Source organism: Ranitomeya imitator, chromosome 5 (assembly GCF_032444005.1).
Source record: "Ranitomeya imitator isolate aRanImi1 chromosome 5, aRanImi1.pri, whole genome shotgun sequence".
NCBI classification, from domain to species: domain Eukaryota; kingdom Metazoa; phylum Chordata; class Amphibia; order Anura; family Dendrobatidae; genus Ranitomeya; species Ranitomeya imitator.
In genome coordinates, this window is record NC_091286.1 from 396,839,414 (window position 1) to 396,856,379 (window position 16,966).

General features: G+C 44.1%; 1 protein-coding gene across 3 annotated transcripts in view; it reads right to left on the reverse strand.

Annotated features, from left to right (window-relative positions):
• ARHGEF10 (Rho guanine nucleotide exchange factor 10) overlaps positions 1–6,713 on the reverse strand; it is a 296,127-nt gene extending 289,414 nt beyond the window's left edge. For all 3 annotated transcript variants that reach the window (XM_069726905.1, XM_069726904.1, XM_069726903.1), the window contains exon 1: positions 6,587–6,713. The gene's annotated coding sequence lies outside the window, so the exon portion shown is untranslated. The remainder of the gene's footprint in view (positions 1–6,586) is intronic.
• Between the last annotated feature and the right edge of the window lie 10,253 nt (positions 6,714–16,966).

The following is a 16,966-nucleotide window of genomic DNA, read 5'->3' on the forward strand; positions in this document are numbered from 1 at the left end:
GCAGTACTTTGCTCTGCCCTCAACAGGGCAAATCAGTACGCCTGCGCTGGAGCCGCGACAGAAGCAAGGAAGAGGACGTCATTGCATGAAGATGGGAGGCCCCGGACCGCGACACCTATCGGACCGAACCGGGACCGACCCTGGGTGAGTATAATATAACCTGTTTTTCTTATCTTGCAAATTACATCGGGGCTTATCTACAGCATTACAGAATGCTGTAGATAAGCCCCTGATGCCGGTGGCCTTAGCTTATAGGCCAATTTTGGGGTGACAGACTCCCTTTAAAAATATATGGGATAGAAACAAGTTACATATCAACATGACATTCAAAAACTACATTGTGTCCGCAGCAAGATACTGCAGTTCCATTTCAGCAGTGCGTTATCGGTGACATCACTAATGATGTACTACAGAAGTAATCTCACTGCGGTGGCCAATTACAGGTCTCGGCAATCCTGCTGCCACTTTGAATGGTGACAGCTTCCTGTCGGTGTACATGCAGACCATGGAGTGGCCTGCACTAGATCCTGGTAAGTGTAGGAAAGTGAGTATAGCTTCCTGTATTGATTTTAACATGCCAAGCCACCAGGAAAATCTTGTGGGTTTTTTTTTTCTTTTAGGTGAATTTTGGGGTGACAGAGTCCCTTTAACTTTTTTATTTTTCCACTGTTGGACCTGTATGGTGGCTTGATTTTTGCGAGGCAAGATTACGCTTTCACTGCTACCAGTTTTACTTTGATTTGACTTTTTGATTGTGTTTTATTCTACTTTTTGTTCGTCGGTATGATGAAAAATCAAAAGGTGTTTTTCCTTAGTTTTTTTATTTTTTTAAACATTGTGCACCGACGGAGTTAACTTGTATGACGGTTTTATAGGTTGGCCGGTTCCAGACGTGGCTATACCAAATATGTGTTCTTTTTGTTTTTACATAAATATACGTATTTATTGGTTTAATATTTTTTCTTCCTTTTTTCCATTTTGATCTCTCCTTCAAACCACATATCCAAGCCCTTTCCACTTCCTGCCGACTTCAACGCAAAAATATTTCACGAATCCGTTCATTCCTCAACCAAGAATCTGCAAAAACCCTAGTCCATGCCCTCATCATCTCTCGCCTTGACTACTGCAACCTCCTGCTCTGTGGCCTCCCCTCGAACACTCTCGCACCCCTCCAATCTATTCTAAACTCTGCTGCCCGACTAATCCACCTGTCCCCCCGCTATTCCCCGGCCTCTCCCCTCTGTCAATCCCTTCACTGGCTCCCCGTTGCCCAGAGACTCCAGTACAAAACCCTAACCATGACGTACAAAGCCATCCACAACCTGTCTCCTCCATACATCTGTGACCTCGTCTCCCGGTACTTACCTACACGCAACCTCCGATCCTCACAAGATCTCCTTCTCTACTCCCCTCTTCCCACAATCGTATACAAGATTTCTCTCGCGTATCACCCCTACTCTGGAACTCTCTACCACAACATATCAGACTCTCGCCTACCATCGAACCCTTCAAAAAGAGCCTGAAGACCAACCTCTTCCGGCAAGCCTATAACCTGCAGTAACCACCGATCGACCAAACCGCTGCATGACCAGCTCTACCCTCGCCTACTGTATTCTCACCCATCCCCTGTAGATTGTGAGCCTTCGCGGGCAGGGTCCTCACTCCTCCTGTACCAGTTATGACTTTTATTGTTTAAGATTATTGTACTTGTTTTTATTATGTATACCCCTCCTCACATGTAAAGCGCCATGGAATAAATGGCGCCATAACAATAAATCATAATAATAATTTTGTGATTTTTTTTTTTTTACTTAGTCCCTGTATGGGTCTTCAATTTTTATTTCACTGATCACTGGTCTCATACAAAGCAATACACATGTATGGCATTGTATGAGACCCAACAGTTTAACACTGTCAGATCGCTTGTTAGAGTCTGCTGCTGGCTGAGTCTAAAGGTACCGTTACACTAAACGATTTACCAACGATCACGACCAGCGATACAACCTGGCCGTGATCGTGGGTAAGTCGTTGTGTGGTCGCTGGAGAGCTGTCACACAGACAGCTCTCCAGCAACCAACGATGCCGAAGTCCCCAGGTAACCAGGGTAAACATCGGGTTACTAAGCGCAGGGCTGCGCTTAGTAACCCGATGTTTACCCTGGTTACCATTGTAAATGTAAAAAAAGAAGAAGAAAAAAAAAAAAACACTACATACTCACATTCCGGTGTCTGTCACGTCCCCCGGCGTCAGCTTCCCTGCACTGTGTAAGCGCCGGCCGTAAAGCAGAGCGGTGACGTCACCGCTGTGCTCTGCTTTACGGCCGGCCGGCGCTGACACAGTCAGTGCGGGAAGCTGATGCCGGGGGGGACGTGACAGACACCGGAATGTGAGTATGTACTGTTTTTTGCTTTTTTTTTACTTTTACAATGGTAACCAGGGTAAATATCGGGTTACTAAGTGCGGCCCTACGCTTAGTAACCCGATATTTACCCTGGTTACCAGTGAACACATCGCTGGATCGGCGTCACATACGATGACAGCGGGTGATCAGCGACCAAAAAAAGGTCCTGATCATTCCCCAGCGACCAACGATCTCCCAGCAGGGGTCTGATCGTTGGTCGCTGTCACGAATAACGATTTAGTTAACGATATCGTTGCTACGTCACAAAAAGCAACAATATCATTAACGAAATCGTTATGTGTGAAGGTACCTTAACAGGCCACCATAGCTGGCAGACCCGGAGGTCATCTCGTGATCTTAGCTGCCATGACAACGATGTGATCAGATCTCATCACGGGGAGGGGGGGACGTGGGGGTGTCAGAGAGGCGAGTACAGTAGTGGTCTCCCTCAACAATTTTCTAAATGCCATGATTGTGACATCTAGAAGATAGCAAAGGGTTAACATAATTGGGACCTGATCCAATCAGGTCCCAATGATGTAACCTGTTAAAGCTACCATTCTGCACCATACGTAAACATGTACAGCTATGTCTAATGAAAAAGATTAGCGTTCGGGTCCCATCAAAGACAGACATGCCTCGCCAGGCTGGTAGAAACACAAATTGGCTTATTTTTGCGCCAATTATATAAGTATAGTCTATATGTCAATAATACAGCTTCAAATTAATATATTTAATGTTTGTATACATCAGTGTGTTGTTGCACTCTCTGGTTTGGATATAATACACACTACTGCTTGCACCTGTTCACATTTGCTTCTTTTTGTTAGGAGCTGCTTGTCGATTATTCAGGAGAACTGTCATACGCTTTCTAATACATGTAAATAACAAAATTACTTAAAGGGGTTGTAACAAAATGTATCTTCAGGAGCACAGTGCTCCCGAGTCCCGACACTTGTTATTTTACAAATACTGGAAAAATGTATCTGGAACCAACTCACCGTTGAGCCTAAAGGAGTGTAGGAACAAGGACATCCTTTGTGACCAAAACGTAGTAATCAGAGAAAAAGGAAACAAAGAGAGATCCAGCTCCTTAAAAAGCGAGATTTTATTAAGCAAAAGGAGAATTTGATTCCATATCAGCAGGTAAAACAGGCAATGCGTTTCGATCACACTCAAGACGTTCCTTGTCTGAGCTTACGCAAAGAATGCCGAAGTGCGCGCAACACAAGTTGCCAATTTTACCCGGTGATATGGAATCTAATTTTAATTTTGCTTAAAAAAGTTGTGATTTTTAAGGTGCTGGATGTCACTTTTCCCTTTTTTCCTGGATTACTATGTTTGCATTTGTATCCATTTATGAATTTGAGACAACTCCTTATAGTCACAGAATGGTGATTTTCAGCTGCAGTTTTGAGTGTTGAAGAACAGTGATGAGCGAACGTGCTGGGATAAGGTGTCATCAGGGCACTAATTGAGCATCTTCAGCGTACTCTAATAATATGTTTGAATCCCCGCGGCTGCATGTCTCGTGGCGGTTTGACAGCTGCAACACATGCATGAATGCCTAACAAACAAACCAATCTCTGCATGTGTTGTGGCTGACAAACTAATGAAGAACAATAGGTCCCCTTATGTATGAGACCGCTGTAGAACAATGCACTTTTGGATGATAAATTCCCTCCAATCCCCCCACACATTTATTCTATGTTCAGCTGGGCAGGCATGTACCGTATATGAAGTGGTAAGAAGGAAATGAGCCACACACCTCTGACTTCTTGGCTCTCCTGGAGATGTTGCAATTCAACCTCTATCTATATACATTACACAGGAAGCCAACTTACATGTGTATGAGCATCTTTACATTGTCGCTGGATGTTGCAGGTAGCAGGGCACAGCATGGATATTAATGCAGCCATACTATTAAAGCACCAGGACCACATTTTCCATCAGATTTAAATGTATTTATTATGCGTTACTTATATAGAACCATCATACTCCACAGCGCTTTACATGCATCATCACTGTCCTTATTGGGGCTCACAATCTTAATGTTCTACCAGTGTGTCTTTGAAGTGTGGGATGAGGCCTGAGTACTTGGCGGAAACTCACGCAAACACCGGGAGACCATACAAACTCCTTGGAGATGTTGTCCTTGGTGGGATTTGAAGCCAGGACCGCAGTGATGCAAAGCAACAGTGCTAACCACTGAGCCACCATGCTGTAATGGGTGAATGTGATAATTTAAGAGCAGAGATGAGCACTAGATCAGCCAGGGGGCTTGTTTTTTTTGGCTTCCACCCATACAAGCTGCAAAGTCTAGAGATGCTGACATACAGTTCACCTTACACAGTGGCCGTAATGACTGTGGGACTAACCATTGCAATGCCACTAAGGCTGGGCCTACATGGCAGCGTAATACTAGTGATAATAATATAATAATAATTTTTATTTATATAGCGCCAACATATTCCGCAGCGCTTTACAAATTATAGAGGGGACTTGTACAGACAATAGACATTACAGCATAACAGAAATACAGTTCAAAACAGATACCAGGAGGAATGAGGGCCCTGCTCGCAAGCTTACAAACTATGAGGAAAAGGGGAGACACGAGAGGTGGATGGTAACAATTGCTATAGTTATTCGGACCAGCCATAGTGTAAGGCTCGGGTGTTCATGTAAAGCTGCATGAACCAGTTAACTGCCTAAGTACCGTATGTAGCAGTACAGACACAGAGGGCTATTAACTGCATAAAGTGAATGAGAACATGATGCGAGGAACCTGATTGTTTTTTTGTTTTTTTTATAAATAGGCCACACAGGGATCGTTAGGTTAATGCATTGAGGCGGTAGGCCAGTATGAACAAATGAGTTTTTAGGGCACGCTTAAAACTGTGGGGATTGGGGATTAATCGTATTAACCTAGGTAGTGCATTCCAAAGAATCGGCGCAGCACGTGTAAAGTCTTGGAGACGGGAGTGGGAGGTTCTGATTATTGAGGATGCTAACCTGAGGTCATTAGCAGAGCGGAGGGCACGGGTAGGGTGGTAGACTGATACCAGGGAGGAGATGTAGGGTGGTGCTGAGCCATGGAGTGCTTTGTGGATGAGGGTAGTAGTTTTGTACTGGATTCTGGAGTGGATGTGTAGCCAGTGTAATGACTGGCACAGGGTAGAGGCATCGGTGTAACGGTTGGTGAGGAATATGATCCTGGCTGCAGCATTCAGCACAGATTGGAGCGGGGAAAGTTTGGTAAGAGGGAGGCCGATTAGTAGAGAGTTACAATAGTCCAGACGAGAATGAATAAGTGAAACAGTAAGAGTTTTTGCAGAGTCGAAAGTAAGAAAAGGGCGAATTCTAGAATGGGGTCATATTGTGATCCACATAGTACTGTGACAAACAAGGGCTGCACGGTGGCTCAGTGGGTAGCAGTGCAGCGCTGGGGTCCTGAGTGTTCTCCCAGTATTGGGTGGGTTTCCGCCCACACTCCAGAGACATACTGAGGGGGAATGGAGAGTGTGAGCCCTATGGGGACAGCGCTGACATATGTAAAGCGCTGTGGAATAAGGTCGCGCTATATAAGCAAAGTATAATACAGTAGCTGACAATCTAACAGCAGGTTGTGCCTTGCTTGTGGCCTGCCATGTAGCAGTGGCCGGGGAAGAAGATCCTCCATATTGGAAGCACCCACAGGCTGGGAACGGCTGACGGGGAAGATCAGTAATTAGTAGATAAGCCAGAAATGTGAAGTGTGGTGGAAAAGAAGCAGCAGGTTCAGGACGCGGGTCACTGAGAAGTCAAGGAGGAGATCTGCACAGCAGAAGCTTATACCGGAGGGACCAGAGCTCCAGGAGAGCGCGGGATAGGGGGCAGTGCCCCGGGCACAGCAGCACCTACTCATCGGGCCACGGTCACTGTCAGTAATTTACCTCAAAATCCAGAGAGGAAAAGTCTCAGAGAAACCCGTCCCCACCTATCACCACTCCTGGTCCTGAGGTAAACACTGAAGTCTGCACACACGGTGGAGCTCCCCTTTAACCACCGGTTGCACACACCGGACCAGTACTGCTAATCACTAGGTGATTAATGAGCAGCATTAACCCCTTAGGAAGTAGTCACTCGCATTCCAGGCACAGTACGGAGTGCAGCAGGCACCGAGCAGACCACAGACACGTCACTCACCATGCTGGAGCAGCCGCCTCACTGCTCACATCCCGCTCCGCCGCCGACACTCACCCGAGGATTGGTCTCATTATTTTTTTGCTATTTTTTCAAACTGGGATGTACAAAACGTCCGCCGGCTAGGACGAGAAGCTGATTGGCTGGATTTATGGAGCGCTCCATCCCCATTGGTTGCGGCGCGCGTCAGTCTAAAGCGGGAGTGGGGCAGCCTGCGCCTCCGGCCCCCACACACACGCTCTGCTCGGCGGCGGCGGCGGCGGCATTCCTCTCCGGTCACCTGACCGCCCCATGGCATTCTCCCCAACAGCTGGATGGCGACTTGTGGCCGGAGCTCTGATGCCAGGCTGCCCCGTCACCGAGCAGCGGGAGGGACCGGGAAGGCGGCAGCTGCTCAGCAGTCACCGGGCTGTACTGGCTGCTACTGGTCCTGTAATTAGTAGATTAGCACCGAAGTCAGCTCTTTAGGCATTGATGGAATTAAAGCACTAACCAGAAGTGTGCACCAGCTCCAGAAGCAATGTGTGCCCTTGTTGGAAGGCACAGGACCGCTGCAGCCTGTCGCTGGTACTTACGGTAGGATGTATCTGATGACCTGCTTTTCTAGTCCCTCGCCTGCTGCAGTCAATCACAAGCTGCAGCGGTCCCGTCTTCCAGATGGAGCAGCTTATGCCATGTGTGGGGGAGTAGGAAGGGGAGAGTTCCTCCGTTTATTACTGAAATAATAATAATCTTTATTAACTTGATCTTGTCACGTCGCTGGTTTTCTCACCCTGTCTCTGGTTGGAAAGTGTGCAGATCTCTTTATATCATACTCAGACACAATGCTGCTTTTAGGGTATAACTACTGAGAAGTGCGGTAGGATCCTCTACCTCATATCTTTGTGGAAGTCTAAGGCCGAGTGCCCACGATGCAGAAATATTGGCGCTTTGGACGCAGCGTATGATTGCTGCATCCAAAGCACTGCCTTCTACTGAACGCAGGTAAATCCGCATGTGTTCACCAAACCGTGCACAATCACCGTGTCCAATACATTTCTATTGATGTAATTTCTCTTGCGGAGACTAGCGTCTCCGCAAGAGAAATTGACAAGCTGCGGTCTGGAAAGACGAGCCGCATGCCCGTCTCCACGGGTGACCCACAGGTGTCTGTGGACGCATACTGGTCATGGGATTTCTTGAAATCTCACCCACTATGCTGTCACAGCTGGACACTGCAGGTTTGATGCTATATAAATACGCAGCGTCAAACCCGCAGCAACTCCAGATTGTGGGCACATACCCTAATATTTGTAGTGATTGAAGTTTTCTGGTACAAGTAATAAAAGTCTTTCTACATAACTTACCTGGCAAACCTGAACCTCCTATAACATGTTGAAAACTTAAGTAATTCTTGTGTATATTGCTCAACGCTGCTGAAATCAAGGGGTACAATCTGAGGGAGTATGACATGGCCTAGGCCATATTATACTCAGTGTATATACAAGCTTGAGCCATTTTAACCCTGGGTATAGTCTGGACTCAGGGCATACTTTGGTCTGTTACCCCGGCTTCAGGGTTCAGGACTGGCCAAACAAGGACCAGGGACTATGGGTTTAGGACACTGGCTACACCAGGACTAGGGGACCTAACAACTCACTAGCAGTAAACCTAACTCACGAATGAATAAATGTTGCTTCGGCCCCTTCATATAACGCCGGTTTCACACGTCGTGATATTTCCGGTACCAGAAAAACCGGTACCGGAGTTATCAGTGTCCGTGTGTGTACTACGTGCAGCAACCGTGTGCCGCCTGTGTGTAGCATCAATACCACACGGACGGCCGCTGTGGAAGCAGAGCTACAGTAAGCGCTGTTCCCGTGTGTGGTGCTGAAGCCGGCTGTCATCCCTTCTCCCCTGCTCGGCCGGCGAGCAGTGCGAGCAGGGGACAATGAATGAATGATACGCAGCGGGCACAGGCTCAGTAACTAGCGCTGACATCACCGAAAAAAAAATTTCATTTTTTTTACTGTGTTTCCCTGTATGAGACTAACTTTTCTTACTCTGATCACTGGTATAATGAATTTCAATGCACCAGCATTGCAATGCATTACACCTGTCAGTGTTATACTAACAGAGCGCCTCTTATACTATTCTCCTGACATGGTCTAACAGGCCACCATAGCTGACAGACTTGGGAGGTTGTCATGACTACCACCAGGCTCTCACAATGACCTCACGGGTGTCAATTGGAAGGGAGAGTGAGCCTCCTCAATGTTGCAAGCTCCCGGCGACGATCGCGCATGCACAGCACCTGTGCCGTGCATGATCACCATAATGTACCTATATGTCATTAGTCGTATAGGTACGGCAAATGCTGTGAATGGTTTAACTTCTTTGGCTACTACTTCTTTTAATGTTTAAAATTAAATTATTTGACTTTTTTTCATTATTTTCTGACTTGTTCAACTTCTTGACTTGTTGGTTTTACTTATTCTTTGAAATTCAGAGTAAGAAAAAAAAGAAAATCTGAATAAGCAGAACATTACATTGAATTCTCATAAGTCAGAATTAAAAGAAGTCAAAGTTAAATACAATGTCAAAGACAAAGGTTGAGAATTCAAGTAAGTCAATGCAGTTGAAGTTAAAGTCAAACAGGAGTTGATGTCAAAGTCAATGCAGTCTAAGTCAAATATCGAAGTATTAAGTAAAAAAATAAGTCAAAGAAAAAAATTGATAAAAGTCAAAGATGATGTAAAATGCTGAAATAGTGAAAAATGTTGAAGTTGAAGGAATAAGAACAGTTACCAAAGAAGCAGGTCAATTAACTATCACATTTTAAAAACTCAAAGAGGACAAATTTAACAAAGACAAAAGTTTGAAGAAATAAAGGAGACAAAAAAGTCAAAGTTACAGAAGAAAAGTTAAAGAAACTGAAAATATAAAAGAATTTAGTAAAATGTGTCAAAGTCAGAGTAGTTTAAAAAGGTGAAAAAGTACAGTATTGAGGTCAATAGTGCGAAAGAAGTACAGTTCAAATCATTTATTTTTTAAAAGTTGAAAGATTCAAAGAGAAAGAATTTTAGGGTGCTAAAAAAAAAAACACTTAAATTCAAAATTTATGTAAAAAAAAAGATGAATGTCAAAGAAGTAAAAAGACTAAAGAAGAAAATAAAATACAAAGAATATGTAGGAGCCAAAGCTGTAAAAGTCAAAATATAAATGAAAAATTTAAAGAAGTCAGACGGGAAAGTTAAAGAAAGCTCTTGAAGAGACTGAAGGGAAAGAGAAGCAGAAGTCAATTAAATAACACAAACTGCTTATATTTAACCCCTTAAGCCCCGAGGGTGGTTTGCACGTTAATGACCGGGCCAATTTTTACAATTCTGACCACTGTCCCTTTATGAGGTTATAACTCTGGAACGCTTCAACGGATCTTGGCGATTCTGACATTGTTTTCTCGTGACATATTGTACTTCATTTTAGTAGTAACATTTATTCGATATAACTTGCGTTTATTTGTGAAAAAAACGGAAATTTGGCGAAAATTTTGAAAATTTCGCAATTTTCCAACTTTAAATTTTTATGCCCTTAAATCACAGAGATATGTCACGCAAAATACTTAATAAGTAACATTTCCCACATGTCTCCTTTACATCAGCACAATTTTGGAACCAAAATTTTTTTTGTTAGGGAGTTATAAGGGTTCAAAGTTGACCAGCAATTTCTCATTTTTACAACACCATTTTTTTTTAGGGACCACATCTCATTTGATGTCATTTTGAGGGGTCTATATGATAGAAAATACCCAAGTGTGACACCATTCTAAAAACTGCACCCCTCAAGGTGCTCAAAACCACATTCAAGAAGTTTATTAACCCTTCAGGGGTTTCACAGGAATTTTTGGAATGTTTAAATAAAAATGAATATTTAACTTTTTTTCACACAAAATTTATTTCAGCTCCAATTTGTTTTATTTTACCAAGGGTAACAGGATAAAATGGATGCCAAACATTGTTGTACAATCTGTACTGAGTACGCTGATACCCCATATGTGGGGGTAAACCACTGTTTGGGCGCATGGCAGAGCTCGGAAGGGAAGGAGCGCCATTTGACTTTTAAATGCAAAATTGACAGGAATTGAGATGGGACACCATGTTGCGTTTGGAGAGCCACTGATGTGCCTAAACATTGAAACCCCCCACAAGTGACACCATTTTGGAAAGTAGATACCCTAAGGAACTTATCTAGATGTGTGGTGACCACTTTGACCCACCAATTGCTTCACAGAAGTTTATAATGCAGAGCCGTAAAAATAAAAAATCATATTTTTTCACAAAAATGATCTTTTCGCCCCCAATTTTTTATTTTCCCAAGAGTAAGAGAAGAAATTGAACCTCAAAAATTGTTGGCCAATTTGTCCTGAGTACGCTGATACCCCGTATATGGGTGTAAACCATTGTTTGGGCGTATGGCAGAGCTCGGAAGGGAAGGAGCGCCATTTTACTTTTCAATGCAAAATTGACTGGAATTGAGATGGGATGCCATGTTGCGTTTGGAGAGCCCCTGATGTGCCTAAACATTGAAATCCCCACAAGTGACACCATTTTGGAAAGTAGACCCCTTAAGGAACTTATCTAGAGGTGTGGTGAGCACTTTGACCCAACAAGTGCTTCACAGAAGTTTATAATGCAGAGCCGTAAAAATAAAAAATCATATTTTTTCACAAAAATAATCTTTTCGCCACCAATTTTTTATTTTCCCAAGGGTAAGAGAAGAAATTAGACCACAAAAGTTGTTGTGCAATTTGTCCTGAGTGCGACGATACCCCATATGTGGGGGTAAACCACTGTTTGGGCGCATGGCAGAGCTCGGAAGGAAAGGAGCGCCATTTGACTTTTCAATGCAAAATTGACTGGAATTGAGATGGGACGCCATGTTGCGTTTGGAGAGCCCCTGATGTGCCTAAACATTGGAACCCCTCACAAGTGACACCATTTTGAAAAGTAGACCCCTTAAGGAACTTATCTAGATGTGTGGTGAGCACTTTGACCCAACAAGTGCTTCACAGAAGTTTATAATGCAGAGCCGTAAAAATAAAAAATCTTATTTTTTCACAAAAATGATCTTTTCGCCCCCAATTTTTTATTTTCCCAAGGGTAAGAGAAGAAATTAGACCACAAAAGTTGTTGTGCAATTTGTCCTGAGTGCGACGATACCCCATATGTGGGGGTAAACCACTTTTTGGGTGCATAGCAGAGCTCGGAAGGGAAGGAGCGCCATTTGACTTTTCAATGCAAAATTGACTGGAATTAAGATGGGACGCCATGTTGGTTTGGAGAGCCCCTGATGTGCCTAAACATTAAAAACCCCCACAAGTGACACCATTTTGGAAACTAGACCCTCTAAGGAACTTATCTAGATGTGTTTTGAGAGCTTTGAACCCCCAAGTGTTTCACTACAGTTTATAACGCAGAGCCGTTAAAATAAATTTATTTTTTTTTCGCAAAAATTTTTTAGCCCCCAGTTTTGTATTTTCACAAGGGTAACATAATAAATTGGACCCCAAAAGTTGTTGTCCAATTTGTCCTGAGTACGCTGATACCCCATATGTGGGGGGGAACCACTGTTTGGGCGCATGGCAGAGCTCGGAAGGGAAGGAGCGCCATTTGGAATGCAGACTTAGATGGATTGGTCTGCAGGAGTCACGTTGCATTTGCAGAGCCCCTGATGTACCCAAACAGTACAAACCCCCCACAAGTGACCCCATATTAGAAACTAGACCTCCCATGGAACTTATCTAGATGTGTTGTGAGAACTTTGAACCCCTAAGTGTTTCACTACAGTTTATAACGCAGACCCGTGAAAATAAAAATTCTTTTTTTTTTTCACAAAAATGATTTTTTAGCCCCCAGCTTTGTATTTTTACAAGGGTAACAGAATAAATTGGACCCCAAAAGTTGTTGTTCAATTTGTCCTGAGTACGCTGATACCCCATATGTGGGGGGGAACCACTGTTTGGGCTCATGGCAGAGCTCGGAAGGGAAGGAGCGCCATTTGGAATGCAGACTTAGATGGATTGGTCTGCAGGCGTCACGTTGCATTTGCAGAGCCCCTGATGTACCCAAACAGTAGAAACCACCCACAAGTGACCCCATATTGGAAACTAGACCTCCCATGGAACTTATCTAGATGTGTTGTGAAAACTTTGAACCCCCAAGTGTTTCACTACAGTTTACAACGCAGAGCCGTGAAAATAAAAATCCTTTTTTTTCCCACAAAAATGATTTTTAGCCCCCCAAATTTTTATTTTCCCAAGGATAACAAGAGAACTTGGACCCAAAAAGTTGTTGTCCAATTTGTCTCGAGTACGCTGATACCCCATATGTTGGGGTAAACCCCTGTTTGGGCGCACGGGAGAGCTCGGAAGTGAAGGAGCACTGTTTTACTTTTTCAATGCAGAATTGGCTGGAATTGAGATCGGACGCCATGTCGCGTTTGGAGAGCCCCTGATGTGTCTAAACAGTGGAAACCCCCCAATTATAAATGAAACCCTAATCCAAACGCACCACTAACCCTAATCCCAACTGTAACCCTAACCACACACCTAACCCAGACACACCCCTAATTCTAATCCCAACCCTAATCCCAACCGTAAATGTAATCCAAACCCTAACCCTAGCCCCAACCCTAGCCCTAACCCTAACCCTAACCGGAAAATGGAAATAAATACATTTTTTTTAATTTTATTATTTTTCCCTAAGGCTAGGTTCACATTGCGTTAGGGAAATCCGTTTAGCACTAGCGGATTGCGCTAACACAATGTCTTTTTAGGTGTCGTGTTTAGTGGTCGCGTTAACGTCCCCGCTCTGGAAGATCGGGGATCGGACCTCGGGCGCGCCGCGGACGCTGCAAGCAGCGTCTGAGGCGCGCCACAAAAGAATGGCACCTTGCTAGCGCGAGCCGAAAATGGCACGCTCTAGCGATGCGCTACACCTGAAAATCACATTGCTGTCAATGGTTGTGCTAATGGACCCGTTGCACGGCGTTAATTGTGACATTTTCGCCGTGCAACGCTGTCCGTTAGCGTTAACCCATTAACGCAATGTGAACCTAGCCTAACTAAGGGGGTGATGAAGGGGGGTTTGATTTACTTTTATAGCGAGTTTTTTAGCGGATTTTTATGATTGGCAGCCGTCACACACTAAAAGACGCTTTTTATAGCAAAAAAGTTTTTGCGTCTCCACATTTTGAGACCTATAATTTTTCCATATTTTGGTCCACAGAGTCATGTGAGGTCTTGTTTTTTGCGGGACGAGTTGACGTTTTTATCGGTTACATTTTCGGACACGTGACAGTTTTTGATCGCTTTTTATTCCGATTTTTTTGTGAGGCAGAATGACCAAAAACCAGCTATTCATGAATTTCTTTTGGGGGAGGCGTTTATACCGTTCCGCGTTTGGTAAAATTGATGAAGCAGTTTTATTCTTCGGGTCAGTACGATTACAGCGACACCTCATTTATATCATTTTTTTTATGTTTTGGCGCTTTTATACGATAAAAGCTATTTTATAGAAAAAATAATTATTTTGGCATCGCTTTATTCAGAGGACTATAACTTTTTTATTTTTTTGGTTATGATGCTATATGGCGGCTCGTTTTTTGCGGGACAAGATGACGTTTTCAGAGGTAACATGGTTATTTATATCCGTCTTTTTGATCGCGTGTTATTCCACTCTTTGTTCAGCGTTATGATAATAAAGCGTTGTTTTTTGGCTCGTTTTTTTTTTTTTTTTTCTTACGGTGTTCACTGAAGGGGTTAACTAGTGGGCCAGTTTTATAGGTCGGGTCGTTACGGACGCGGCGATACTAAATATGTGTACTTTTATTGTTTTTTTGTTTTTTTTTTATGTAAAGAAATGTATTTATGGGAATAATATTTTTTTTTTTCTGCTTTATTTAGGAATTTTTTTTTTATTTTTTTTTTTACAAGTGTGGAAATTTTTTTTTTTACTTTTTCACTTTGTCCCAGGGGGGGACATCACAGATCACCGATCTGACAGTGTGCACAGCACTCTATCAGATCGGTGATCTGACATACAGCCGGGCAGGATTAGAGCTGCAGCTGCAGCCTGATCCTGACCCGGAAGTGCTCCCTGCAGGACCCGGATGCAGCCCGGCGGCCATTTTGGATCCGGGGACTGCAGGGAGAAGACGCTCGGTACACGGTGAGCACATCACCGTGTACCGATCGTCTCAGGGAAGCCCGCAGGGAGCCCCCTCCCTGCGCGATGCTTCCCTGCACCGCCGGCACACCGCGATCATCTTTGATCGCGGTGTGCCGGGGGTTAATGTGCCGGGAGCGGTCCGTGACCGCTCCTGGCACATAGTGCCGGATGTCAGCTGCGATAGGCAGCTGACACCCGGCCGCGATCGGCCGCGCTCCCCCCGTGAGCGCGGCCGATCGCATATGACGTACTATCCCGTCCATGGGAATTAAGTCCCAGGTCACCTGGACGGGATAGTACGTCATATGGGATTAAGGGGTTAAAAATAAAAAAGTTAAAAGTCAAAAAAGTTGATTTATTTCTTGAAAAAGTCAAATAGAAAAGTTGAGGTTCAAAGATGAAGTTGAATCAAATATTCTTTGATGTTAAAGCAGCACAGGGAGATTTACTCGAAAGAGACCAAGAAAATTCTGTACTAAAGGTACCGTCACACTGAACGATATCGCTAGCGATCCGTGACGTTGCAACGTCCTGGCTAGCGATATCGTTCAGTTTGACAGGCAGCAGCGATCAGGATCCTGCTGTGATGTCGTTGGTCGCTGCAGAAAGTCCAGCACTTTATTTCGTCGCTGGACTCCCTGCAGGGTAAACATCGGGTTACTAAGCGCAGGGCCGCGCTTAGTAACCCGATGTTTACCCTGGTTACCATCGTAAAAGTAAAAAAAAAAACACTACATACTTACCTTCAGCTGTCTGTCCCCGGCGCTGTGCTTTCCTGCATTGACTGTGAGCGCCGGCCAGCCGGAAAGCACAGCGGTGACGTCACCGCTCTGCTTTCCGGCCGCTGTGCTCACAGTCAGTGCAGAGAAGCACAGCGCCGGGGACAGACAGCGGAAGGTAAGTATGTAATGTTTGTTTTTTTTACTTTTACGATGGTAACCAGGGTAAACATCGGGTTACTAAGTGCGGCCCTGCGCTTAGTTACCCGATGTTTACCCTGGTTACCAGCATCGTTGGTCGCTGGAGAGCTGTCTGTGTGACAGCTCTCCAGCGACGCTGCAGCGATCGGCATCGTTGTCGGTATTGCTGCAGCGTTGCTGAGTGTGAAGGTACCTTTACTCTCTCAAGGACGAAGCAACGTGCAATGTGCTCTTTAGGATATAGATATTTTTGATAAGTTCATGAATCAACTTGATGATCGTAAATTAAGGGAAGTTATTTACAGCACGATGGAACAACATGTCAAATATCTGCAAGTAGCATGGCAAATATTTGCTTTTTCATCAACAAGATAATTTCAAATAGATGTACAGTGACCGCATCTGTCGCCATCAGACTTTTTCCTTTGGTGCTCACACTGCTGAAGATTTCAAGGTAAACATCTAATGTCAAAATTACCTTAACCCCCATCCTGTTAGGTTTGGTGATACATTCAGAAACATGGTTTGTCGCATCTAAATGTTACTTCTAACATCAACTGTAACACACATTAACCCCTTTATCCCCCAAGGCTGTTTACACCTTCGTGATCAGGCCAAACTTTACAATTCTGACCAGTGTCACTTTATGTGGCAATAACTCTGGGACGCTTCACCGGATCCCACTGATTCTGAGTTTGCTTTTTCGTGAAATATTGTACTTGATAGTGTTAAATTTATTCAATATGACTTGCGTTTATTTGTGAAAGAAAAAAAACAAATTTGGTGAAAAATTAGCAATTTTCAAACTTTTAATTTTATGCCCTTTAAAATCAGAGTTATGTCACACAAAACAGTTAAATAAAATTTTCCACATGTCTACATTAGCACAATTTGTGGGCGCACGGCAGGGCTCAGAAATTAAGGTGTGACATTTTGGAACGTAGACTTGGATCGAATGGTCTGCGGCTGTCATGTTGTATTTAGAGAGCCCCTGACAGGGCCATACTGGGACAAAAAAGCCGCCCTGCCACACAAACCCAACGAGCCCATATACTCTAACACTAATCAGCCCCGATAAGAGTGAATTTTTGCTATAGTTTGTCGTCCCCTCACCACTCTCTTAAATGAGTTATTTGAAGAGCCACATGTGAATGGCGCCACAGTGCATATGATCAACCACAGCTCCATTTGCATGGCGCTCTTCAAAGCTACATTTCTCAGTATCATGGGGGTCCCAGAGGTCAGATCCACAAACA